At 36.8% G+C, this 26,190-nt stretch overlaps 1 long non-coding RNA gene across 2 annotated transcripts in view; it reads right to left on the bottom strand.

The window, feature by feature from the left end:
- The window catches only part of LOC149795626 (uncharacterized), a 243,489-nt gene that overhangs the window by 40,527 nt on the left and 176,772 nt on the right, over positions 1-26,190 (bottom strand). For both annotated transcript variants that reach the window (XR_016422368.1, XR_016422369.1), the window contains exon 3: positions 20,917-20,957. This is a non-coding gene — a long non-coding RNA (uncharacterized LOC149795626). The remainder of the gene's footprint in view (positions 1-20,916; positions 20,958-26,190) is intronic.

The raw sequence follows: 26,190 nt of genomic DNA, 5'->3' as shown, positions 1-26,190 counted from the left end.
ATGCATAAACAAACAGACTGGAGTGGGTGGTCAGGTGAATGCAATGGGGATCCAATCAGGAATCAGTATCGATTCTTTCACCTGAGTGCAAGTGGTGATGAAAGTCTGGTACAATGGGATTCAGAGGTGATACAAATGTGTTTTCCAATTTGCAAGAAAGAAAAACTTTAGAGAGGCACATATGAAAATGTCCTAAAGGAACCATATTCACAGTGTCATTCAATGTTCCCAATAGGGACAGGTAAAGGAGAAGAGACATTGAAGTTTTAACTCAAAGTGCCTCTAGAAGTGCAATGATTTGGTTTATGTGATCCAGTAGAACCACAGTTCTGATATCTGAGGAAATTCATTTCCACATAAAGAAGTCCTGAGATGGACTGAATTCCGACTTCTTAAGTTATACTGGACCAGCAATGGAACAGATCCTGATGGAGGGACTGAAACTGAAATGTTGTGGATCAGCCAATTGTAAAAGTACTCGAAAACTTGTGTCCCCAGTACGCCATTACTACTCCCATAGCACACAGGTGAAGGCTCTAGGTGCAGAAGAGTTTAAAGGGTGGAATCCAGAAAAGAAAAAAAAATCCTGGTCTAAGCAAGGTATTTGCAGTGTGAAGGATATATTGTGATGTCCAAATAGGCATACTGAAGGTTGATGGAGACCGCCCAATGTGGTGGATGAAGTGTGTTCCAGATTGAGAAAGTGGTCACTTTCTTGAAAGGTTCCGTCTTGAAAGTTCCTCCAGAAGAAGTGGTTTAAAGGGGAGAGACTGGTTATAATGCAAAATGTTTCTGACTTTCTTTGTAACCAGGAAGATTTGGGAATCAAATGCCGGCGACTGATCATTCAGGATCCTCAACTGAAAATGGTGCACACCTCCTCTCTCAATATCACCAGATTGGACTGGTGAATGAACATGGGGACGGTCTTTGATAGAGGGGTTTGTTTCCGAAACTGGAGTTGGTAACCCTCGCTCATGATGGAAAGGATCAAATCATCATCAATAATTGTCAACCAAGCATCCAAAAAGAGGCCTAGATGAACACCAATGAGGGACGTTTGGCTGAGGGATGCACAGCTGGAGATGGTTTGGGTTCCTAATGCTCTTACCCCACCTTTTCTTTAGTAGGAAAGGAAGGCGGGTTAAAGAACTTCCTCTTGGGTTTCTGAGGCATCTATTTCATGTGTGCTTTGAAGCCGACTTGCAGTCAGAGGTTGCATATTGAACTGGGGCTGCATATGTTTTAAAAATTGTGCATTTCCATGCGTCCATAGACTGAGCCCTGTGGGCTGACACGCAATCCTGCAATAGGATGGGATGATAATTTTTTTGTTTTTTAACAAAGTCCATACCCTATCCACATACCAAGAGACCACTGAGCGATAATCATAAGGGTGCAGTGGTGATGCTTCTTCCCATCTGCTCTGCTCTGAATATGAGTCTTTGACATCTCCCCCATTCAAGGGAAGGTGAATGTTGAGTCCCTCACATGACACTGAAGTTGGTCCCATAAAGATGTGGGGCTCTCGAGTGCTCTCCCAAGCTGAAGAGCTAAGACTCAAATTTTTTTGTTGTTTTTACCTACCACCTTGAGGGGGTCTTTGAGAGAAAAGCACAAAAAAGTCTCATAATAAAGGGGATGGAACCATTGTTTCCTGGAATCAGCTTGATTCCAGGTTTCATAAGGCAATACTGGTAATTTGCAATATGCACAACAATTTGTTTCCATGTAGTACTTTGAGCAATAGATGTAGTCTGAGTGAGTGTCCCAGGGCCCTTCTTGTGTCCACACTGCCCTACATACTGTCCTGACATCATTCGGATTTTTAAAATTAAATCATGACAATATATGTAAATGTCACATGTACACTCACCTAGTTGTACATGTGTACTATGTACACCACTGTGTATACAATTGGGAAACAAGTGAGGACCCATTTTACATGTCTTTTACCTTTTGTTTCTCACTGCTACCCTTTACTCCAGAAAAAATAAAAAATGAAGATATATGCAATAACTGTTAATTTTTTTCTCTCTCTTCCAAACATTATCAATATACAACATGCTGAAGAAAACCATGACAACAGGAAGATTCTTTTGAGAGAGAGAGAGAGAGAAAGAAAGTGAAACACTAGCCTCTCACTTCCTTTTTATGTTTGGTATGTTGTGCTGTTATTCTGTAACACAAGGACTTACTGGTACCTTAGACGTATATTTAAAAGTAAGCTGGTGAAAGAGCATGGTAAATATGTACCTTAAAGAACTAAATTCCGAAAGAAAGAAAATGCTACCAGCACATAATTTAAATTACAGAATGTAACACCTAGAATCAAATTAATTGTAGAAGGGACACCGCTAATGTGGTAAACACTCACAACAAGCAATTTTCTCTGGTGACAATCTAGGCATGATATCCATACAGCATGGCGTTTTTGACAAATATGGCGGTTGTAAGCATGCCCCAAGCCATGTAGGAGCATATATTTGTATGAGAGTTACATGATTACAATTGAAATAAGGTAAGAAAAATATACCAGTATTTGCAGATAATACCTGCTCCAGCTTGGATCCAGTTGCAATAGAAAAAGCATAGAGATTCATTTTGGTCTCAAACAAACCCTTCAAACAGATAAAACACTGCATTATTTATGTTGTGAAGCCCTAAATTAAAACTATCAACTTCATGTACTATAGCTATTAATGATGAGTGCATCTAGAATTTGCTTAGCAAGGCCATGAAAAAAGGTATATGTTAAAAAAGATGCCAAGTTTGGAGAATATGGGTATTTAGGGGCCATATCTAATATCAAAGTGCATAATAACAAGTGGACATTTAGGGGCCATATTTAATATCAAAGTGCATGATAACTTGTGGACATTTAGGGGCCATATCTAATATCAATGTGCATGATAACATATGGGCATTTAGGGGCCATATCTAATATCAAAGTGCATGATAACTTGTGGACATTTAGGGGCCATATCTAATACATGTATCAATGTGCATGATAACTTATGGGCATTTAGGGCCATATCTAACATCAAGGTGCATGATAACTTATCGGCATTTTGGGGCCATATCTAATATCAAAGTGCATGATAACATATGGACATTTAGGGGCCATATCTAATATCAATGTGCATGATAACATATGGGCATTTATGGACCATATCTAACATCAATGTGCATGATAACATATGGGCATTTATGGACCATATCTAACATCAAGGTGTATGATAACTTATGAACATTTAGGGGCCATGTCTAATCTCAAGGTGCAGGAAAACTTATGTCCATTTAGAGGCCATATCTAGTATCAAAATGCATGATAACTTATGGGCATTTAGGGGCCATATCTAATATCAAGGTGCATAATAACTTTGGCTGACATGCAATATTCATTCGCAAAGTTAAATGGAAAGCAAGATTATGCAATGAAAGCAAAGTTACGCAATGGAAAGCAAAGTTATGATTACAGGCAATCAGGGGCCATAATTCTTCCAAATGAGAATGCAAACCATTTAAAATTAAACTAATTCATGATCTCATCAATACAAAGCCACATGCCAAATTTGGCTGAAATCCAACAAAGCTTACTATGGGTAATATGCAGAAAGCAAAGTCAGTTTGATGGGCAACAATGGGCTGTAACTGATGTTGTAGAATGCTGGTTGATGGGCAACAATGGGCTGTAACTGATGTTGTAGAATGCTGGTTGATGGGCAACAATGGGCTGTAACTGATGTTGTAGAATGCTCATGATCTCCTCACATGCTGAGCATGGTTCAAATCCAAAAAGAAAACATTTTGTAACTTTTCTTGCAGAATCCTTAGTCAGGCAAATGAGCAATCATGGGGCCACAACTCTTTTAAATAAGGCTAAACCCATAAAATGTGCATGCAAGTCTATGAAAAAATGTACTGTACACACAAAACTGCATTAACATATGTTGAATGGTTCACTAGATGTACAGTACCAAACTGCATTAGCATATGTTGAATTGTTCACTAGATGTACTGTACACACCAAACTGCATTAGAATATGTTGACTGGTTCACTAGATGTACTGTACACACCAAACTGCATTAGAATATGTTGAATGGTTCACTAGATGTACTGTACACACCAAACTGCATTAGAATATGTTGAATAGTTCACTAGACGTACTGTACACACCAAACTGCATTAGAATATGTTGAATAATTCACTAAATGTACTGTACACACCAAACTGCATTGGAATATGTTGAATGGTTCACTAGATGTACTGTACACACCAAACTGCATTAGAATATGTCGAATGGTTCACTAGATATACTGTACACACCAAACTGCAATACCGGTATGTTGAATGGTTCACTAGATATACTGTACACACCAAACTGCATTAGAATATGTCGAATGGTTCACCAGATGTACTGTACACACCAAACTACATTAGAATATGTCAAATGGTTCATTAGATGTACTGTACACACCAAACTGCATTAGAATATGTCGAATGGTTCACTAGATGTACTGTACACACCAAACTGCATTAGAATATGTCAAATGGTTCAGTTACAGTGTTGCATGCATTTACATGTATGGTCAAATATTTTCTGTGATGCTGCATACATTGGCCAATGACTTACAGCCTCAAGTGAAACTTCACCTGTACTATGTTGGATAATTTGTCTCGGTTTTTGGATGCCATGTGATGCTCGTCTACATAACTTGCAAGCAATTTTACTGCTTTGGTCTTTTGCCACATCAGGTGCATGACTGTGTTCCATGATCAGTTTTGCATGGTCACTGAACACTTTCAATCATCCTTGACAGGTTGGCTGGACACAGCTCCACAATGTACTTCTGTCTGTATAGAGTCTTGCCTCCTGATTTCTAAACACATCATTTAGCTGCAACTTCTTTTCCTCTTTATGAGTCTGTATTATTTCTCCATAACTTATCTACCTTTCAATCAGGCACATGGAGACAATATTTATATACCCAAACTGGTACATGTTTAAATTATCGTTTATTAGTCTATACATAGTATAACTACAATGTTTGCTCAATAGATTAATTAGAGTTGGACCATACTGGGTAATGGCTTCAGTGCTGATGTAACACAGTGTATAGTGTTTTTTTTATTTTTTAAATGGTCCGTACACGTTTAATTATGGTGTCTACTCCAGATTTTATTCCCAGTGGCTTCAGAACTATGCCATCCTTTACAATTATTATCTGCTATATTGTGCATTTTTCTGGGAGCTGTTTTGTTGTTGTTCATTTAACTGAGCTTTTGTGATAGGGCCTTTGTTGTTGCGACTATTCTTTCTTCTTTTTGGGGTACCAGTGGAGATTTAATATTGATGGAAATGAGGGAAATAAATGTCAAAATTGGATCAGAAAGGATTAAGCTTTGAAATATCTACACATATTTGGCAAGTTACCTACCAAATAGTATCCAATTCTGAGTAAAGGTAACAGAGCTTACAATGCTGGTTACAAGAAGGATGGACAGGCAGACAGTGGTGGGCAGACAGATGGACAGAACAGGTGACAACTACTAGGTTTTGACATCTTTTATAGGGCCATACAAATAAAATGTGAAGTTAATTTATCAAAATAAGGAAGTGAAATATAAATATTCTGAATTACTCCAGTTATGATCATTAGGAATGTGTCAGTTGCAAGTACCATCACGCCCTCTGAGGAACTTAACATTTTGTCCAAACACCCCCCAAAAAACTGACCCAGTTTCTGAATTTGGAAGATTTGCATGTCTACTGTAAATAAATTATTTTAATGGATCTCCAATTTCAGCATATTAGTGTGATAAAATTTAAGCAAATTACTTATGTTTACAAAATTTCAATTTTTCATTGCACTGCTCTTTTTCTTATTGAAATTGGAACAACTCATGATCACGAGAGTGCTTATCTTATGTAAAAAAATTGCATTATCACAGTGATACAGAAAAAAAACTTGTAGAAAAAACATCCATTACAGTAGTCCATGAATAATAACTCACTTGATAACATTTTTTTAAAATTGTGTCTGCAAATATCAGTATTCATTCCAGAGAAAATGAAGGGCCAATGTCAAAATGTGGGATCATTTAGAAACAAAAAAGGCCTGCATATTGAACCCATTGATCAAAGCATGATCTTGACCCCAAGGTCAAAAAAGGGAGAGCAAACATGTTGCAGAATTGTGTTTGTGTGTGTGTGTGCATTTTAACAGCACCCCTGGGCAAAAATGGCTAAAAGTTGAGTTCCAAAAATGTAAAAATGAAAAACTGTATAGAATATTTTAGAAAGACAAACATTTTCCAATAAACATAAAAATTACGTATAAAACAAAATATAAATGGCAAAGATGTTTCCAAAAAACAGGATACTTGTATTCAAAATTGATAAATTCATCTCCATTTAGGAAGTATGTATAATAATAATAATAATAATAATAATAATGAGCACTTTGCATAGTGCCTAATCTTTAGAAGCTCTAAGCGCTTTACAACATTAGATAGACAACACCTATAACATAAAAAAACATATATAATGATATGATTACAAAAAACAAACACCATGAAATTAAAAAACAAAAAACATGCTGAAAATATTTAAGGTAGGGAACATTATTAGGTCTTTAAGTTTGTTCTTGCAGTCGAAATAAGTGAGTTTTAAGAGCACTCTTGAATGGGATCACTGTGGCTTTGTGTCTAAGTTCAGTTGGCAATTCATTCCATGTTGCTGGGCCCCGGTATGCAGAAGAACGTTGTCCATATGAATTCGTTTTTGTAGTGGGAATAATGAGTATATGATTGTCAGAAGAGGAGCATAAGTATCTAGCTGGTGTGTACACATGGGTGAGGTCAGATAGGTATGTTGGACTGGAGTCCGTCAGTAAAATGTAGCACAGAGAACAAAGTTTGTATTTGATTCTAGATCGAATGGATAGCCAGTGTAGGGTACAGAGCAGCGGGGAGGTGTGCTCTGATCGTGGTACTCTAAGTATGATCTGAGCAGCTGTGTTTTGAACTTTTTGAAGTTTCTGAAGTAGATATTGAGATGAACTAGACAGAATTGAGTTACAATAGTCCAGTCTTGAAAGTAATAATGAACATACAAGTGTTTTAGTGGCATCAACTTAAAGATATTTGCAAATGGAGCTGATGTGTCTCAGCTCAAGATATGCAGCCTTGCATATGTTCATGTCATGCTGGTGCAACGTGAGAGTACTGTCCAGATTGACACCTAGGTTTTGTACCGACTGTGTGAATTTAATGTTGGTGTTACTGATATTTATTGTTTGAGGTAAAGGATGTGACTGAGAAAGTCTTTGTTTTGTGATCAGAATGGCCTCAATTTTATCATCATTCATCTGTAGCTTGTTACATGTCATCTATGATTTCACTTCAGAAATGCACCTCTCTACACCTTGGATAGAAGCACCAATTTCAGTATAAGCTATTACCTGCATGTACCAGCATTTATTATCTAGAATTCTGAATAAACCATTTCCAATCTCCACTTTTCAGCATGGTTAATCATTTAAGAGGATTTCTGACCTGATGGCAAAACTGAATTCCAATATTCTCAGTCAATTAGCTGATACTGAAAAAGAACTCTATGTAAGCCTAATTAAGTGTACCGTATGAATTACATACCAAGAAACTGTACTTTGATGTAAAAAACAGGATCAAATGAGGGAGTGCAAATAGCACTGCTTAATAAATTTGTTGCATGCTCACAAATCTGGAATAAGGTCAGTAGTACCTTTGCAAAAGTAAGTGCACATGCTTTGTAGGCTGACTAAAAAAATATTACAATATTTACTACTATGAAATACTACAGTAGGCAAAACCTAGAAGTGATTGAAGCTTGGAGGACATTTGTGTTCTGAAATAACATCATGTGACATCATGAGAGACTAAATGCATTACATCTTGTGCCTGTCCTTTGCCTGTGTACAGAAATGTTCTCAAGTTAAAAGAAATATTGATATCATCACCCCAAGTACAGATAGAAGGCCTCAAGGTAGATTAGATATCATCACCCTACCAATCAAACTTCTGCAGCCACTGGGAAATATACTTGAAAATTTTAGTGGCCATTTCACATCAGGTCATCAAGCCCAATAATTTGGTAGGGTACCCTAAATAATGTAAGCTGAAATCAATTGAGTTGGGAATTAATGCTGGAAGATGACATAAAGTGAAGATGTTAGTTAGAGCTAATATTAAACAGAAATTATTTATTAAAAGAACAAAAAACATCAAGATTATTTTTAATAGTGTACCTCGATCTATCCGATAGACACGCAGTTTACATGGACATCATAAAGTAAAGTTACAGAAAACTCAACACTTGTTGAGTTTAAATACCATTTGTTACCACAAAAGCTTTCATTTCGGACAAATTATCTTTAAAACTTCTTTTGATAAGTGTCTTATTACTTAAACTGTTCACATGGGTGACATGACTATAATGTGCTGCAATTTGTAAGAATGCAGTACTCCAATTATGATCACACACTAGGAAAAAAAACCACATTTATAATTCTCTCCAGTCTCTGTGTAATTAGTTGGGAGGGAATAAACTAATATTAATTATGTAATACTTATAAGTTGTTATTGCAAAGCTTTGAAGAAAAACCTTGACTGTTTGATATGAATACAACTTACAACAGAGTGGAGAACTAACAAAAGGAAAGGGTCCACTCGTGCATCTTACAACAGAGTGGAGAACTAACAAAAGGAAAGGGTCCACTCATACATCTTACAACAGAGTGGAGAACTAACAAAAGGAAAGGGTCCACTCATGCATCTTACAACAGAGTGGAGAACTAACAAAAGGAAAGGGTCCGCTCCTGCACCTCATTTACTGATGCACAGAACAGTCATCTTTTTTCAGGATTATGCCTTAATATCAGAGCAGGGTGGGAGGAGGACATTTTGCAATGGGAAAATATTGCATAATTAAATTGTCCCCACCCCCTGCAAACTAAATTTTAATCTCAGTAATACTTAACCTGTTGCTATTGTGTGGCTGAATTTGCCAGTTGGGTGAATTGGTTGGTGTGTTTAACGCTGATCAAAAACAGAATGATGGATAATGTCTCTTTATTCAGTTACAACTAGGATAAATTGTTAACTAAAATCTTTCATTATCAACCAATTCTGGCCAGACATACCCATATATGCTTTATTTTATGTTCATCCATTTCTAGACTGGTTCCCATTTTTCCATATCATTAGTACTGCCAGTATACATTATACCTGCCTCTCCCCAGATCCAGATACACTTCATCAAAGAGTAGGTGACAATGCCACTAATCATCATAATGAAAATCCAAGAAGTGCTAACCAATCAAGACCCCATGAAAATCCAAGTAGTCCTAGCCAATCAAGACCCCATAAAAATCCAAGTAGTCCTAGCCAATCAAGACCCCATAAAAATCCAAGTAGTCCTAGTCAATCAAGACCCCATAAAAATCCAAGTAGTCCTATCCAGTCAAGGCCCCATGAAAATCCAAGTAGTCCTAGGCAATCAAGACCCCATAAAAATCCAAGTAGTCCTAGCCAATCAAGACCCCATACAAATCCAAGTAGTCCTAGCCAATCAAGACCCCATAAAAATCCAAGTAGTCCTAGCCAATTAAGACCCCATAAAAATCGAAGTAGTCCTAGCCAATCAAGACCCCGAAAAATCCAAGTAGTCCTAGCCAATCAAGACCCCATACAAATCCAAGTAGTCCTAGCCAATCAAGACCCCATAAAAATCCAAGTAGTCCTAGCCAATCAAGACCCTATGAAAATCCAAGCAGTCCTAGCCAATCAAGACCCCATGAAAATCCAAGTAGTCCTAGCCAATCAAGACCCTACGAAAATCCAAGTAGTCCTAGCCAATCAAGACCCCATAAAAATCCAAGTAGTCCTAGCCAATCAAGACCCCATAAAAATCCAAGTAGTCCAAGCTAATCAAGACCCCACGAAAATCCAAGTAGTCCTAGGCAATCAAGACCCCATGAAAATCCAAGCAGACCTAGCCAATCAAGACCCCATAAAAATCCAAGTAGTCCTAGCCAATCAAGACCCCATACAAATCCAAGTAGTCCTAGCCAATCAAGACCCCATGAAAATCCAAGTAGTCCTATCCAATCAAGACCCCACTCCTTTACATCTTCTCCTGCATATGCAGCCACAAGCCTCCGAGTACCTAAATATATATCTGCCTCACCCCCAAGCTCTGGTAGACTCGGATTTACTTCATCAACATGTTGAAGATAATGACACTAATCAAGAAAATTTGACTTTCAAACATAATGCCAGTCACACTGCTATGGAAAATTATGTTCTAAGACAATTATGAACAGGGATCTTAATCAATATGTGCATTTATGTGTATCCATGGGTATATATGTATATGTCATGGCAGCGATATTGAACATCAGATAGGCATAATTTCTATTTAGGACCCACTAGACATCATTAAGATGTATTTTAGTGAAAACCCCACGTTATTATGATTACCATCCATTTAGGAGGAGTAGCCATACCAAGATTTTCAAGATGGCCACTGTGGCAGCCATACTGGATGTATGAGCATTACCATTTTCATTTAGGATCAAGTAGCCCATGGGATGAATCTGAATGTAAAGTTTCATGGCAATCCTCCTTGTAGTTTATGAGGAGTTGTGCAAATGAATGGTTGGACATCAGATGGACAACAGACCATCCTGTAAGCTCTTCTGGTCTATGAAAACTAAAACAATTGGATGAGAAAGAGTCTCTAGATCTAGAAGTAACCAATAAGTCAACTCCAGCTGAAAACTATATATACACCCAGATACGCCAGTGCACTATACACTGGCAAATCTGGGTCAATGCAGTTTGTTAGGAATAATTATTCAAACTGATTATAACTTAGACCCTGATCTTCAGGTGCATTATGCAATGGCAGAACCGAGTCTATGTTGTCTGCAGTTGGATCCAATTTTTAAGTGAGTATCTATGGTAACATGTTCAGACAATATCATTCAAGAATATCTCATTAATATCCACAGATCTGTAAAATAATAATACGCGTGTATAAGCTTATTTTTTAAGCTGAGAACTGAAATTGAAATGGAGTCTCCAGGGTAACAAGCTTATCAAATTAGATAGAAGATTATCTCAAAACTATGCATACTGTCATTCATCCAATTTTGCCGATATTAAAAAATAATTACTTTTCATGCCATTCTGATAATTGGAGTGCAGCAAGATTCAATTGAATTGCAATCCAATTTTAATTGGAGAGCATTTTTTCCCAAAAAAAATTATTATTTTTCTGGAATATTTTATCCAGAAAATTTATCTCTATCATGTTCTGATGTTGCAATTAGGCTCAGTAAACCAGGATGCATTGTATCATTGTTTGCAAGTAAAGAAAATATTATACTATTTTGTGTTTTCTTTCACAAATATAGAATACTGGTTGCAGTTCTGGTGTTTGCTTTTCTCTTTATTTGTGTAAATATCATGCACATGGAGATCAATTGTTGTGTGTGGAGATCAATGTTCATAAAGGACTGTGTTAGAATGGCTTGGTTTTGTAGGGTTTAATGCCACTTTTCAGCACATGACAGACTGACTATACATGGTGTCCAGAAAATATGGTGGATGAAGAACCATTTTTCAGCACATGAAAGGCTATACATGGTGGCCAGTATATCTGGTAGATGAAGAACCAAGGAAAACTCTGGGAAGAACCACTGACCCATGGGAAGCTACTGGGAAGCTTTTTCAAACATCCACACTGACCAAGTCTTAGACTTGAATCCATAAGGCCTGAAGTGAGATGGCAGAGATTAGTAAATGCAAGCACCTTAGACCAATCAGTAACCTTGCAATTTGCCTTGTAGAGTCAAAACAATAGTGATGGTAGCGAACCAAAAGACCTCAGTCATAACAATTTGCAGGCTTTTATAGAGGAGGAAAGAATATATAATTTTTTTTTTTGTTTTATTCATTTAATACATTAACCCCTGGAGGTTTTTGTCGTTTTCATCTGAAATTTGAGTAGGAAACACATTTTGAAAGCTATTTCTGAATACATCCTAAAACATCAACTTCCAGGTGATCTTCCAATAACATAATGCATAGTTGTGTTAGAAACATCATTTTCCATTGGTTATTTGGCTTGCGCATCAGCAAAAGGGTAAAAGTTTGATGTTTTTTGTTTTTTTTTGTTTAACGGACCCATTATTTTCATATCGAGACCACTCTTATTCCAAATGCCTATCTTATCCAACTTTCTGCATCTGTCTGTTTGCAGTTCATACCAGTCTGCCTTAGATCTGAGAACAAATAGCACTGGTCAACAGTGAAATCATTACTGACTTGAAAAGGCCCTAATCTGTAGTATTTTGGTGTGCCGAACACGAATATAACCGTGAAAAATTTGTATTGGCTCTCGTTTTGAAGATATTCATATACCTCATTTTCTATGTTTCACTGTGTAAATTTCTCCAGTAGGACTGCAGCAACATCCGGAATAATGATGTAACATTGCATAATACCATCATGCTCACATCATCCACAGTTGATTGCATCATTTTCTGATGCAATGCAATACTAATGCCATGCGGCTGCTGAAGTAAGTTGACGTCAGCAGTGTACTATACATGTGTAGGCCTATTATACTAATGCCAGGCGGCTGCTGAAGCTGACGTAAGCAGTGTACTATATAAAGCCCAATCAGATAGGTTCAGCATTTAAAATATTTTAGACGTTGTGCGAGACAGTTCAAGCTACTGTTACATAAAACTTATTATTTTATCCATTTACGTACAATAAAGAACAGTAATGCCTCGAAAGTGTGTTAATACCGCGGACAATTTTTGCTATATTTGTGGGGAAGTGACATTTGCCAACCAGAAGAAAAGTATCAATTCTCAAGTGAAGAAGGCATATCATCTTTACTTCGGATGCAAGGTTGGTGACCAAGACAAGCCTTGGGCTCCGCATATATGCTGTGCTACATGTACAACACAGCTTTCACAGTGGTTGAATTGCAAAAGGTCATCAATGCCGTTTGCAGTCCCAATGGTGTGGAGAGAGCCAAGCAACCACCTAAATGACTGTTACTTCTGCTTGGTTCCTCCTCTTTCCGGCGGAATAACGAAGCGAAAGAAGTCGAGAATAGTCTACCCAAACATTCCGTCTGCATTGAGACCAGTTCCACATGGTGAGGGACTTCCTATTCCAGAACCTCCAGCAGAATATTCTCTTGATTCATCTGACGAAGACAAAGGTGAGTCGACCTGTTCTTCTCCTGGTCCATCAGCATGCAGTGATCCAGATTTTCACTGTGGTGCATCATCAACCCCACACAGAATAACACAGGAAGAACTAAATGACCTGATTCGTGATTTGGACTTATCAAAGAACAAGGCAGAATTGCTAGGATCAAGACTCCAACAATGGAATCTTCTAGAAGAAGATGTCACAATTACTGCATATCGAAAGCGCCACCAGCAATTGGAGCCTTTCTTCAGAAAGGAAAGTAATCTGATATTCTGTTCCGATATTGAGGGCCTCATGAATGCTTTAAAAATCACTCATGACCCACAAGAATGGAGACTATTTGTGGACTCTTCGAAACTGAGTCTCAAGGCTGTGCTTTTGCACAATGGAAACATTCTTCCATCTATTCCAGTAGCGTATGCTGTCCACATGAAAGAGACATACGATAACTTAAGGCAGCTACTGAATTCCATTGAGTATAACAAGTACAGCTGGCACCTCTGTGGTGATTTGAAGGTAGTTGCCCTTTTAATGGGACTGCAGCAAGGATATACAAAATACATGTGTTTCTTATGCGAGTGGGATAGCCGAGCAAGGGAAATGCACTACATGAGGAAGGAATGGACTCACAGGCAGAATGTAGCCATTGGAGAGAAGAATATCCAACACCCAGCTCTGGTTGAGGCTCAGAAAATCTTGCTACCACCCCTTCACATCAAACTAGGTTTGATGAAGAACTTCGTGAAAGCCATTGACCGGACTTTGCCAGCATTCCGATACCTGCATGAAAAATTCCCTCGACTCAGCGAAGCAAAGATTAAAGAGGGAATTTTTGTGGGTCCTCAGATTCGAGAGCTTTTCAAAGATGACCGGTTCAACAACTTGCTGGAAGGTGACGCGAAACAAGCATGGAATGCTTTTCGCCTAGTTTCTACAAACTTCCTCGGAAATGTTAGGGCAGAAAACTATAAGGAACTAGTAGAAGACATGTTGATGAAGTATAAGAAACTTGGCTGCAATATGTCTCTAAAGATTCACTTCCTTCATTCCCATTTGGATTTCTTTCCTAGCAACTGTGGTATTGTTAGTGATGAACACGGCGAACGTTTTCATCAAGATATCGCAACAATGGAACAAAGATACCAGGGAAAATGGTCCACTACAATGCTGGCTGACTACTGCTGGACACTCCTCAGAGATGCTCCCGAACAGCTGTACAAGAGACAGGCGAAGAAATCTAAGATGTAGTCAATGACTTGATTTTTTATAGGTAGGCTATTACAGTTGACCTTTTACTATTGGAATGCATTTCGTTATGTAAACATTAATTTCTTGCAGATTACAAAAAAACTAGAGCCAATTTTGCAATTTGACTGTCATATTCGTGTTCAGCACATAAAAATTGATAAGAATTGACTAATTTTATTTCAGTAACATGACTTTTGTAAAAATTTGTTGTCCAGTGTAGTCTAAAATCGAACACAAAATCGGATAAAAATCGGGTCCAAAAAATGATGTTTTTCCCTCTGTATTTTGTAGTGCAACAACAATTCCAGATTATTTGGTATCATTGTAGAGCTACATCTGTCTACCTTTCTCTAATACCACCCACTTTAGTGTATCATACATGACCATGACTCTACAGAGCTCGGCAGTAGGCTACTACCTCCTGCCACATAAACTCATCACCAGAGGTTAATGTTAAAGCATAATTTTTTTTGCCCTACTCATATAAAGACCAAACTCTGAATATCTGACACAATGTGAAAACTGTAGTTTTAAATGCAGCTGAAACATGGAGAACGTCAAAGACCATAAATGAGAAAATATAAGTATAAGTGTTTAATAACAATTTTGATGGCATTCTGGCTTGAAACCAACACTAATGAAACTCTATAGAAAAGAACAAAGGAGGATAAAATGAACTTATATATCAAATGAAGGAAGTGGGACTGGACTGTACAAAAACTAAGAAAACCTTGGGCAAAAATCACCAGAAAGGCTTTGTGTTGTAATCACCATGGCAAATGAAAAAGAGGCAGATCAAGGAACACCATAAAATAATCTGAGTGGCCAAGCTTGTCATCACTTCAGCTGTGCATTCAAACTTAATAAATAGGCTTAGTCTCCGACCACCTCATTTTAAAGATGTACCGATTAATTGGCCATACTCATAATCATGCCGATTATTAGAACAATCGGTATAATCAGAATCGGCAGAAATAATCGGTGCCAATGTAAACAAATTTCCAAAATATAAAGTCAATCATAACATTCATATTGACATGGCTTGAATTTTAAATCAGAATTAAATAGTGGAAATTAAGGAATAAACATTTGATTTGGGGTTAATTGAAAGATAATATATTCTTAAAAATAAATGCTTTCTAACACACTAAAAATGCTCTAAACTACCACTGACTGTCTGCACACAATAAATTATCAATACCATTCATACTAATCCCAATCACAGCAGCCAACCAGCCAATGAGGCCTCGTGTGGCTGTTGAACTTCCAGCATACACATTAGCAGATAGCTAGGTAGATCAGATAGCAAGCGAAATTTCCAACTACTACGAAACTATGACTCACTATAGCTAATCTGTTCTTTAGCCAGTCCTACAATGCTGCTAATCAACAAATAGCGGTCACATGCTGAAGCAGCTTAACGCCGACATACAAATATTATGCAGCATTGATATTGGCATGCCAGCGCCAGCGATGTTACCCCTGGATACCCCAGCTGCTTCAGCGCACAACTTGCAGATTGGTACATGCATCCATCCAGCCATGTGGACAACTTAGTAGGAACTTAATTGATTTAAAACATTGTTTCAAGAGCGTGAATCGATTGGATTATTAATACTGACTAGCGATTCTACACTATTAAATATACTACCAAGCCCATGCATAATGTCAAACTCGAAACACTCAAGTTTAGTCTGGAATTACTTCAAAGTAAATGCAGTCAACGATTCCAAAGCAAACTGCACACTTTGCAAAGCATGCATTCCCAGAGGTGGAAAGGATTCAAAAAACTATACATCAAATCTTGTCCTGCACTTGTGCTGCAAGCACATTGTCAAACATGGCCTGTTTCAGGCAGATAAAAAAGGAAAGGATGCTGCACAGTTAACCTCAGCAGCCACAGCAACTCCTCGTACTCTGACTATCGACGCTGTCAAAGATGTTTTGCAGATCTCTCGATCCATAGTCAGCAAGTTTTGGTACTCCATCCTTGTACAACAGCAACTCAAACATCAGCAGGTAAAATTTTGGCATTACTCATAGAAAACTCATCCAGGATGTCCAGACACGCTGGATCCATTTGTGGACATTACCCAGGAGGTAAGTGATAGCCAAAGATAAGACATCACTGAACACACGCTTTGCTGACATTGCCAGCAACAAGAAGCTTGTGTTGGCCACAATCTTGGATCCACGATTCAAACATCGCCTAATCAGCAAAGAATTACTTGTGACCAAATCCAAAGAATGGCTTAGAGCAGAATGCATCCTATTTGTGTTAGCTGACAAGCGGGAGGAACCCCATACCAAAAAACGAAAAACTGAAACTGAATTAAATGCCACTGGACCATCAACGTTGTGTCTCTGGGATTTGTTTTCTGTGGCCTATGACGAACCATACAGTCAACAAAACAACCCACGCAGATGATGCCATTGACGTGATGCTTGAATTGGATCTGGCTAGCCCTCTGTTGCCTCAATTGGCCTTGTAATTAGGTCAGCTAATAAACATACCAAATTTTGGAGAAGGTATCATAAATATCTTAAACAGTTTTGGAATTCTGCCTTGGAAACAAAACTAGGGAGGGAGGGATGAGAAATGGACAAAATCATGAAACACACCGATATTGCATACTGATGGGGAAACAGACATAGCTGAAAAACAGTGGGCAGCAAACGGCAAATTTAGAGTACTTGTCTAATGTGTACCAAGTTTCACCAAGATATCACAAATGGTGTTTGATTTTGCCACCAGAAACAAAGTGTGATGGTTGGATGGATGTTGAAATTGACAAAAACATTAAAAAGTACAAAATTATGAATAGCAAATGAAAAATCTACAGCAATAATCCAACATGTATACCTAATTTCATAGAAATATATCTTAAAAGGTTTTGGGTTATGAAAGTGTTGATAACGGATGAATAAACTGACATACAAAAACAAAGCAAAAGATAAAAAAATATAGAAAATGAAGAACTGTAAGTAGCAGAAAGCATATCTGGACCACAAGTCTATTCAATATACCATGGCACAACTGGACCACATGTCTAACCAGCATACCAAGGCACTTCTGGACTGCAAGACTATTCAGTGTACCAAGCCACATTTGGACTGCAAATCTAAACAGTGTACCAAGGCACATTTGGACTGCAAGTCTAATCAGTGTACCAAGGCACAGCTGGACCACAGTGTAGCAAAGCAAATCTGGAACACTTGTCTAATCAGTGCATCAAGGCACATCAAGACCATAAGTCTAATCAGTGTACCAAGGTACATCTGGAACACTTGTCTAATCTGTGCAACAAGGCACATCTAGACCATAAGTCTAATCAGTGTACCAAGGCACATCTGGACTACAAGTCTAATCAGTGTACCAAGGCATATTTGGACCACAAGTCTAATCTGTGTACCAAGACACATCTGGAACACTTGTTTAATCAGTGTATACCAAGGAACATTTGGAACCATTGTCTAATGAGTGTATCAAGGCACATATGGACCATAAATTAAGTCCAACTGCAAATAACATAGATCCTGATCTGCCACTGCATACTGTAATATATACTGATATATATGATGGTATATGATGTTTGGTCTGCAGATTATTCCAAACAAACTGCACAGACCTAGATCTATGAATGCATTATGTGACAGCACACCAGGGACTGTGCAGGTTGCATTAGGACTCAACTTATATATGGAGCAATTGTGGTATTGTATCCACAATGAATGTTACTTCAATGCACCCCTACACCACAACAGAACATGCTACAATAAACACATAAATGCATGTACATGTATTCCTACAAAAGCAAACACTTATGATGACTGAAGGTCAAGTGGAATATTTGACTTTCTGAATAAAAAAATCAAGGATGTCATAAATATAAATGGTTTCCTCTTTGGAGTAAACACTGGCAAATGGGGGCCTGTAACTTTGACAAACCATTCTTATTACACCCTCAGGTCTATTGCAGTTGGTTTGACCGTATACTTTTGTAATATCAGCTGTAATTAAACATCTAAATTTCTGATGCTTCTTGAGCACAGGTTTTTGCTGTGTGATTCCATGTACTTCTTATAGAACTTGGTGAAATATTTATGTATTTATTGAGTGATCATGTAAGAATAACTACTGAAACATTTGCCACATCATTCAGAAAAGACTCAAAATCCTCATCTCTCACATTATGCTCCAGAATTCTAAGAATTTAACCAATCTGAGACACAAGTAAACTAAGAAAGGCAAGAGAAGGGCTATTATTTGCAATCTATATTACATCAAAGGTTGATTGAACTGTTTCTGATTCTAAGATCTGTTTTCAATATCTGTCCATTGTCACAAAATCTAATAACAAATTTTCAAGAGAAGTTTTCAAATATTCTGGAGCCATTTTTGGGAAACGCATACCATATGAAATAACAGAAATTAGACATGCATGGTCATTCTCATCTTCCTGTTAATAATATATCAGGCAGCTCACAAAGTAATCATGTTTCCATACATTTACTTTTCATTTATTCTTTTAATATTCAAATTCATATGCTCATACAAGTATGTGTACTAATTCCTAACTAGACAAAATTATTGTGGACCTCTTCACCTACTGCCAGAACATAAGTCTGTCATTTTGTTTGTAAAGTGAAATCCGCATTTAACTCATTATATCTGATTGCATATGTTTTAAATATGGAAACATTTGCAGTTATTGTACTCGGAAACCTCTGGCAATGTAAGTTTAAAGATCAAAGTGTGAATAAGATGGGGGGAAAATTAACAAATACTATTTCAGAAATGGAGTCTTATATGGAGTCAGAGATCAACAAAGACAGAGATTATACATACAGTATGTAACTACCAAAGAGGGACTCAAGGATGATTAATGTCTATATGCTAATTAAGTCACTCTCTCTAAATAAAGACATTATCATTGTTATTATTGTATATAATCCTTATATTTGTAACTGGGGCCAATGAAGTACTTCATATTCCTGTCCAAATTCAAGCTGTATTTCCCGTAATGCACTATACAAGGTGAACATTCTAACAGTCTTAAGACCAGGCAATTACTGAATTTTTAACTGTGGCTGTACAAGTCTGTAAGACACATAGCTTATTTGTAAATATTATGTCATAATACTTTGGAGGACAAATTATCACTTGACTTTGTCACTGTGGCCACTCAACCTATGAGACATTGTTTGTTCTTGTTTGTAGTTACGAGTCTTAAAATGCAAATTTTCAATAACATGAGAAAATAAATCACACCACTGCCCTTTGGTGTTGTAACTATATCTACCACTGCTAGATAAATCAGAACAAGAATATGTTGTTTTCAAAAGTCCAAGACCCACCTCATCTTAAGTCCCTCTGCAACACTGAATCTCACAAAGCAGAAAAAAAAAGGGGGGGGATAGTTAAAATGGCAGATTAATTAGAATTGAGCAGCAAAAAATATTATGTCTGCACCTTTTGATACTTTATTATCAACCTCCCAGTCTATTATCCATTTTGATACTATATTATCAACCTCCCAGTCTATTATCCATTTTGATATTGTATTATCAACCTCCCAGTCTATTATCCATTTTGATACTATATTATCAACCTCCCAGTCTATTATCCATTTTGATACTGTATTATCAACCTCCCAGTCTATTATCCATTTTGATACTTTATTATTAACCTCCCAGTCTATTATCCATTTTGATACTATATTATCAACCTCCCAGTCTATTATCCATTTTGATACTGTATTATTAACCTCCCAGTCTATTATCCATTTTGATACTATATTATCAACCTCCCAGTCTATTATCCATTTTGATACTGTATTATCAACCTCCCAGTCTATTATCCATTTTGATACTATATTATCAACCTCCCAGTCTATTATCCATTTTGATACTGTATTATCAACCTCCCAGTCTATTATCCATTTTGATACTATATTATCAACCTCCCAGTCTATTATCCATTTTGATACTGTATTATCAACCTCCCAGTCTATTATCCATTTTAAGGAGACTAATAAAAATATGCCAAGGCAGATAAAATTGACAGTAGGCATAAACTTGTACACCTCATACCTAAAATCAAAATTATTTGTACAAATAACTGATGAAATGCCTTCTAAATGGAGACCATTTTACTCCAAATGACCTCTAACCTCTGCAGCTCTTCAATACATAAATAAGCAAAACTTTGTAATGTCAAAGCATCAATTCATGTTGTGCACCATTCTTCAAAATACCATCTCAACAGTGAAGGGGATTTTATGCAGTAGCATAACGTATGCACACATAGGTAAGTAACAAGACTACAACTTTTCTTGGAAAACATAATGATACTACATGTATACAACTGAAATTGAATGACTTACCTCCCTAGGCTGGTCATTTTAAGGGTCTGTTCACACAGGTACTGTAAGAGACAGGAAATAATACACAGATAACAAACAAAAGTATACCAGTGCTTAGCATACTAAATAACTTCAAAATATACAATCATTTATCATTATACCACATGGTTCCCTACAGTACACAGATAATCAAGTTACATTTCAAGTAAACAGTAACATGAACCGAGCATTTACCACATAAGTATTAGACAATGTTTAGCAAAGAAACTTGTCGTTTTTGTGCTTACAGCAGCTGAAAAATGTTTAATATCAAAGATTTTGTTCTTCTAGCACGTACACTAAATAATTGTGTTAATGAACAATAGATCAAAATTAAAACAAATCTGTTCACATAGTTGTCGATCAACCCCAACCGCTTTTTAAAACTATATTCCTATTTTTCATGCATATAAAAGAAAAGAAGTGTGCTGTGAACTGACATAGTGGGCACTACTACATGCATATGTAGTGCCAGTAGTAAGTTTACAATCATTAGCTTTCAAATAAGATATAGATACAAGAGTCATATCTATTGCTTAAAAATGCATGAACATGCGAAGTCAGTGATTGCTTAAACATGCATGAACATGCATGAACATGCAAAGTCAGTGATTGCTTAAAAATGCATGAACATGCAAAGTCAGTGATTGCTTAAACATGCATGAACATGCAATGTCAGTGATTGCTTAAACATGCATGAACATGCGAAATCAGTGATTGCTTAAACATGCATGAACATGCGAAATCAGTGATTGCTTAAACATGCATGAACATGCAAAGTCAGTGATTGCTTAAACATGCATGAACATGCGAAATCAGTGATTGCTTAAACATGCATGAACATGCAATGTCAGTGATTGCTTAAACATGTATCAACATGCAAAGATTTTTTTTGGTGCCCCCACCTACTGTGTGGAGGTCTTCAAATGTACACAGTACTGAAATCTGACAGTGAGCCTTGTAACAGAGCTGTATAGCATGCAGACTGGAAAGTATGTGTAACCACGTTCATGTTTCTTGTCAATATCTCAAAGGTTATTGTAGAAATGGGAAGAAACTGAGCAGTGACCTTGACCCTGAAGATAAAACCCTGACTGTACGACACAGATATACATTTGTCAGCAGAGAAATATACCATATCACAGTTCATTCCTGCACCTTAAATAGCTTCAAAGTAATAAAGCAGGAACAAAAGCAACCATGAAATATATACTTATGACAAGGGCTGCAATGATCATGATATTTAAAACTTGAGCACTTGTCGACTCGACAGAGCCTTTAGTATTTGAAATTACAATTGTTGATGACACTATCTCTAGTCAGTTTTAAGAACATATCTTGCTTTTATACTTAAAATATTCACTGTAAAATCTGAAAACATTGCAAAGATGCATCATTTTTGGTTGACTAATCAGAGCACAGGATTCTATTTAGTTCATTCAATCATCGTGGCCAGCTGGTGTGACCATGTCTGTATGATGATGAAATGTAGGAAACAGGCTGGCATCATTTCAAGGTGGGGGATAAAACTGTACTGTAAGCATGAAAAGTCAACTATCTCTGATACATACTGAATGAGCTGTTGTTAAGCATGAAAAATCATATATATCTGATACATATTGGAAGAGCTGTTATTAAGCATGAGAAGTCAAATATCTCTGATACATATTGGAAGAGCTGTTATTAATAAGCATCAAAAGTCAAATAGCTCTGATACATATTGGAAGAGCTGTTGTTAAGCATGAAAAATCATATATCTTGTACATATTGGAAGAGCTGTTATTAAGCATGAGAAGTCAAATATCTCTGATACATAGTGGAAGAGCTGTTATTAAGCATGAAAAGTCAAATATCTCTGATGCATATTGGAAGAGCTGTTATTAAGCATGAAAAGTCAAATATCTCTGATGCCTATTGGAAGAGCTGTTATTAAGCATGAGAAGTCAAATATCTCTGATACATATTGGAAGAGCTGTTATTAAGCATGAGAAGACAAATATCTCTGAAGCATACTGGAAGAGCTGTTATTAAGCATGAAAAGAGTTTTAATTAGGCGAGGTAATAATCATACCACCTTAAGAAATCAAAGTTGATTAAAATTTATCAAGTGTAGCCATGTCCTTCCTTGTGTTTTTAAAATAGTACTGTATCTATATAGACTCTGAGGCCTTATGATTTTCAAGATGTCCATCTTGATGCAATTCTTGCTCAGGACAAGCTAGACATCATAAGAAGTCTTTAGGTTAAATCCCCACATTATGATCATAAATAAGTGGGTGTAGCAATAACAAGATTTTGATGATGGTGACCAAAATAGAGATCTGAGAAGTACCATTCTCATTCAGGTACCAACTAGACCAGTGCTGTCCAACCGTTTTGACACCATGCAATGAAAAATGTTTTTCTTCAAGCCGAGGACCACAGCAGAAAACTGAAAAGCAACGACTATATAGCTGCTAGAGCTCTGGCAGGCCATTTAAATTCAGCGCACGGGATGGACAGCACTGAACTAGACCTTGCGATGAATGTATGTCTAAAGTTTAATGGCAATCCTCCATGTAGCTGGTGTAGAGATACCAAACTTGTGCAAATGGATGGATGATGGACAACTGGCCACCTGGTAGGTTCTTATGCTGTATGATCAGTGGAGGCAACAATGGGTTCAACAGTAGATAATTGTGATAAACAGATGATGAAACAACTTAATGACATATCCAAATGTGCTGTGTTTCTTGATCTGAATTTTGTTTAGGTTTTTCAATTTGTCACAAATAGTCAAAATCAAAATGATTGGTTTGGTTAGTGTTTAACAGCACATCAACTCAAGTAGGTTATTTAGACAGTTGGAGTGAAGTGCCTTGCCCATAGATACAGCCAACCTGGGGAATTTTTCAACAAGCTTTCAGACCAACTTTGTAGAAAATCTTATTCTGAGTTTGGTTTCTACTCACCCATGTATTACTCCCTCCTCCCCTAACCCAGTTATGCAAAAGTCAATATGTTCAATTTCAAAACAAGAATTTTGTGCATAAGTTTTGTTATTTGACTTCCATGTAAACCATTTTCCTCTTGTTTAACTTGTCCGATATGAGAAGTAACATTCAATTTATATTAGCTTGAAATTCCTATGACCTTTCCCCCTGTCCTGTGTTCAACACTGTACATACTAACTGGACTGTTATGATGGGGGTAACTCTCGTCAATTGCGGTGTCTAACACAGCGAGGGATAGGTCGAAGAAACATGGACTAAATTTATCTTGTATTCTTTCATTCACCATAGCTTTAATGAAAGCCAAAGTCTGATTACAGGACTAAGCATACAAACAGTGGTGTTTTAGAAACTTGGAACATGTAATTAGTGGCTTACTCTTAGGCAATGCAAGGTTGATATGCCTATCATACAAGGAGATGGTGAACTTAGGTTGTAAATTATCATCATCTGTTTACAAAGAGAAGAAAATTCTTGTAGCTCTTATGTCATTGATCAGATCAAGAGACTTCCTGCAATCTGGAATGTGTCTCTTCTAGTGAAATATGCAATCTGGAATGTCTCTTCTAGTGAAATATGCAATCAGGAATGCATCTCTTCTAGTGAAATATGCAATCTGGAATGTGTCTCTTCTAGTGAAATATGCAATCTGGAATGTGTCTCTTCTAGTGAAATATGCAATCTGGAATGTGTCTCCAAGTGAAATATGCAATCTGGAATGTGTCTCTTTAGTGAAATATGCAATCTGGAATGTGTCTTATTGTGAAATATGCAATCTGGAATGTGTCTCTTCTAGTGAAATATGCAATGTGGAATGTGTCTCTTCTAGTGAAATATGCAATCTGAATGTGTCTCCAAGTGAAATATGCAATCTGGAATGTGTCTCTTTAGTGAAATATGCAATCTGGAGTGTGTCTTATTGTGAAATATGCAATCTAGAATGTGACTCTTCTAGTGAAATATGCAATCTGGAATGTATCTCCTAGTGAATATGCAATCTTGAAAGTGTCTTCTATTGAAATATGCAAACTGGATCAGACAATTACATATAAATGCAAGTTTTGGGCTAAATTTGTTTTAATCTTCATAATGAACTTCAAAAGAATGAAAAAAGTTATCCATCATCAACGTTCAAGTGCTTCAAGTCACTACAGTGCTCCCCTATCCTCCCTTTAGGTTGTATCTCCTACTGATTTTAAAAGTGAAAAGCATCAAAGAGATTTTAAAAAATCCATAGTACTTTATTATTTCATTCAGTAATTTATAATATCCAACCTGATTGTCACCAGGAGTTCATTAACACTGTCAACTTATTTGCATTTCAAACCAAATGGATGTTTTCAGGGTAAACAATGGAGCCTAACTGTTGTTGTTTTCTAGTTTCCTGGAAAAGTCTATTTTCAGTGATACATAGAAGGTAAAGCTATGTTATCTGCATCCAATACTTGCAATGTCCTGCTTTAATGTCTCAAAACAAAACAAAATAAAAAAGGCAAGCAGTGTAATTATTATGTAAATGGGTTTAAAAGGATGTAACACCCTAAAGATATGGAAATTTACAAAATTATTCAATGCTTAATGATGATGATGAATAAAATTACTCTCTGTTGTCTAAACAAACAAAATGACCCACCCATGCAAATATGGCAGCTGTGTTAGTAAAGAAACTCCTATTAATTTTTGAAACGCAAACAAAGTGACAGTGGTAGAGATCCCCTGGTGACAATCAAGTTAGAAATTATAAATTGATGAATGAAAAGACTGAGTTCTGTGCATTTTTTGTATCTTTCATGCTTTTGTTATTAAAATAGGTAGGGGGTACAAATAAATGGGAGAGTGAGTGAAAACTATAATAGTCATATATGTACCAACAACTGTCACTAGAAAACTGCTTCTTAGAGTCACTACATGACACCCAATGGAATCAAGATTAGTAGTAACCCAACTAAGGGTGTGGAATTAGAGTCCCTTCCAAATGAGGTCACTCAGTAGATAATATTCAGCCAAATATATATGAAGCAACTAGGTGATAGTTCTATTAAAGTTTACCACAATTCACCATTTTTAACCAAGAACACCGCGTTGCAAAAACTGAACACAAATTAACAATATACTGGTAGACTTTGACCAAAAGTATTCTGTCACAGGTGAAAATCCGCTACTCCTTTTTCACCTGTGGCTGCATGTGACAAAATTTGCTTCTCATGAATATGTATAAACAACAATATGTATAAACAACAATATGTATAAATAACAATGTATAAAC

Source organism: Sinohyriopsis cumingii, chromosome 7 (assembly GCF_028554795.1).
Source record: "Sinohyriopsis cumingii isolate HCF-2022 chromosome 7, ASM2855479v2, whole genome shotgun sequence".
Classification (NCBI taxonomy): Eukaryota; Metazoa; Mollusca; class Bivalvia; order Unionida; family Unionidae; genus Sinohyriopsis; species Sinohyriopsis cumingii.
The sequence above is the reverse complement of the archived record's forward strand: the minus strand, read 5'-3'. Positions and strand labels throughout refer to the sequence as shown.